This window comes from Eretmochelys imbricata, chromosome 2 (assembly GCF_965152235.1).
Source record: "Eretmochelys imbricata isolate rEreImb1 chromosome 2, rEreImb1.hap1, whole genome shotgun sequence".
Classification (NCBI taxonomy): domain Eukaryota; kingdom Metazoa; phylum Chordata; order Testudines; family Cheloniidae; genus Eretmochelys; species Eretmochelys imbricata.
Window position 1 is genome coordinate 211,831,890 of NC_135573.1, and position 3,456 is coordinate 211,835,345.

Here is a 3,456-nt window from a genome sequence, read left to right on the forward strand (position 1 = left end):
TCTATAATACATTAGGCCACTGATAATGTTACCTCTGCTCCTCCTCAGTGTGGAAAGTTGATCTCTGCTACAGAGAAGCCACCAAGCTGTTGAATCTCTGGGGTCTAACTTGTGCTGTACACAGATAAAAGGCCTTATGAACGTATCAGGATTTTAACTCCTCCCACTAGCAGTATCCTGTGAGGGGTTTGTTTTTTTTTAAAGCTTTTGAGAGGCAAAAATCCTAAATACCTCGCATGGAAATGATAAACTGCCTGTTGTGCCTTTACGTTGACCGAGTTCTCCTGCAGAGTATCATGTTTAAATAAATTGCCATTGAGTGCAGCAAGCAACACAATCATGCACGTTCAGCTGGAGCCTTTTGATCATATTCTGCAATGCAATCAAGACTCACATGAGGATTCAAGTACACACCGGCCTCATTCTATGCTAAATAGGTGATAGGGAAAAAGGAGTATTAATTGTGGATTATGACTAATTGGCCGATGCATTAGAGTACATCTGTACCCATAGAACCTTAAACTAGTTACATACAGTGCTGTATAATTGCAAAGGGATCATATTCACAGCGCTGTACTACAAATGTATGGTCATTCACCGCTGAAAGATTATTAACATAGATTTTTGTTCTGTCTCAGCTAAAAAAAGGACTTGGGGGCTTTTAATCCACAAGGCACATTAGGGTCACCAACTGGGAATTGCTAACTGATGGATTAATTGAGGAAACTTATGGATGCTGTTGAACTTCAGCCAATAATTTAGCTGATGGGTTTAAGTAGAGGCAACAGATGTGGAGTGGAACCTTTCAAGGAATGTACTACATTGGTAGAGTGGTATCTCTGCTCTCATTTAAATTACAAATAAGAAAAAAAATCCAGTGAGAACACTGAGAGCTGATGCTGTCTGAAAATATTACCTGCTTGACAAAAATGTGCAGTTTGGAGAACAAATTCTTTGCATGATCACATGGAGATAGGCTCTGCCAGCGATAACAGCCTTGCCTTCCCTGTTGGTCTGCCTTGCATACATTTCTTGGTGCATTTCTTCCATGCTGTCTCTTATGAATGATGTGCCCTCCCTGAACTGATCTGTAAGGCCACTTTTCTCTCCTACCTCTCTTCAAGACCCACTTCTTCCAGGTTTCCTGCAAGAAGTTAGGCAACTAGCACTGGCTTGGATTGAGGGGCATTTGGAGAATGTTGATGTTTCTTTAATGTTTGAAATGAATACATTTTTACCTCATGTTTTATTCATCTTCTCCATCCCATTCTTTGTCTTCTGAAGCTGTGAGCTTTTCATGGCAGGCTATGGGTCAACTCAATGGCACTGAAGTCCTGTTGAGTAAGTGGCAAAACTCCCCTGGACTTCAAAGGGGCCAGGGTTTCACTCTGTGTCTGGACAGCATCAAGCACACAGGGATACCATGATAGTACAAATAAAGGAGTAATAATGGGCCCAGTTTTACCACTCTTATCCACACTGAGTAGTACTTTACTGTTGGATGGTGCTGGATGCGGGCATGGAGACAACTTTTTCTGGCTCAGTCCTCAGTAGAAGGGGAATCTCTGCCATTCCTGTTCCTACTTAGCCGGGGACAAGAAAAGTGTCTTTCACAGGGCCTTCTCTCATTGCCCTTCAGTGAAGCAGATCTCACTCAGGCTCTCCTTCTTCTCGTGCTGAAAAAGGAAAATGGAAGAGGAAAGATTCCCTGGCTAGCCCAGTCTGGCTCTTGTTTTCCTTCACTAAAAAAGATGGGCCAAACTTAGCCCTGGCATGAATGGGTGCAGCTCCATTGACTTCACTTGGCTCCATCCCAGCAACATGTAATCAGCGCGAACTGAAGGGATAACAACAGCTCTGCTTTTTGCAGAACCAATAAATAATTGTTTGCTATGATGGCTATACACTGCTGTAAACATTTAGGAACAGAAAGCATGACATGGAAAGACTTTTCAGCTACATGGTATTTTTCAAGCATCATTCATGTGTGGGGTTCTCCTCGGCTTTACTTTTCTGTGTTTGCTGGGTTTTGGGGGATTGTTCTTAAGAAAATTCCAACAGCGTATAATAGGCCCTCTCTTTCAAATGGCCCTCATTCCCCAACTCCCAGTGTAACCGCCACTATGGGACCCAATCCCATTGACAGTAATGGGAGTTTTGCCATTGATTTCAATTCAAGCAGGATCAGACCCATAAACAACACTATGTGCAACTTGAAGCCCTACCTTCAAAGCTGAGGAAAAAAAAATGTCTTTTGGAAATGAGTTACCTTGACTTCATCTGCATTTGGTTTCAGGAATGATCAGCAAAAAATTCCTGGGGTCCATGGGAAAGGCACATTTAGTGTCAGAGCTGTAGCATCTCTATATCCTGCCATCAACGCCAAGAGAAAGGAGAAATAGTTGAAAAGAAATAATGTTGTGTTTCTTATTGGTGAGGAGGAAGGAGTAAAACAGCTTGATTTTTTTTGTTATCCTAAGAGAGATGTATTTAAATGTCTCTGTTGCTGAAGGCTATTTGGCAGGCCCACATTGTTAAATTTACATTTGTTCTTAGACTTAAAAGGGGTTATTTCATATTTGAAATATTATTCACTATTTCTTGAGCCTCCTGAGAAGTTTTTGTTAGATTGTATGATTGCTGTTTTGTAGGTAATAATTCTGCTGCATCTCTCCAGCGGTGAGGTCATTTTCTTTGTAATCTTTATTGCATTTTTCTGGAAATTCTTAGCAAATCAGATCAATTCCCTTGTCTCTCTGTAGTTCTGGGAAAGCATCTTAATTTCTCACTACATCTGATGAACTGATTATCACCCACATTGGACCTGTAGTTCCATGTTCTATGTATGTTAGGTATTTATGTGAACACCTCACAATCTTTGATGCATTTATCTTGAAAACAACTTTGTGAGCTAGGGAAGTGCTATTATCCCCCTTTCACAAATGGGAAACTGAGGCACAACTGGACTGGACTTTTAAAAGTTATTTAGGCACCTAAAAAGGCAGATGGATGCTTAGTAGGATTTTCAAAAGCACTAAAATAAGTTAGGGACCCAATCTGTTCAGGAGCTTTTGAAACTCCCACGAGGTACACATTTAGGCACCTAAATACCTGGCCCTAAGTGACTTACCTGAAGTCACACAGGACACCTGTAGCAAAGTAAGGATTTGAACACAGTTTGTCTATGTGCTGCCCTTGTACTCAAACCACTAGACCATCCTTCCTCATAGAATCACAAGGGCTTAACTTTGTAAAAGTCCACTTGTACACACCTGCTGGTACACAGGGATGCATGTTCAGTGTACCAGTGGCTATCCTGTACATGACACTGGTTTGCACAGTCCATCCTATCCCCTTCTCAAGTCTGCCTGCAGAGCAGGGGAAAAATGGTTGTGTTTGGGTGGAAAGGGATGGGACAGGGCCTAAGAAGAGATTCTTCATATGCTGGATGCCAGA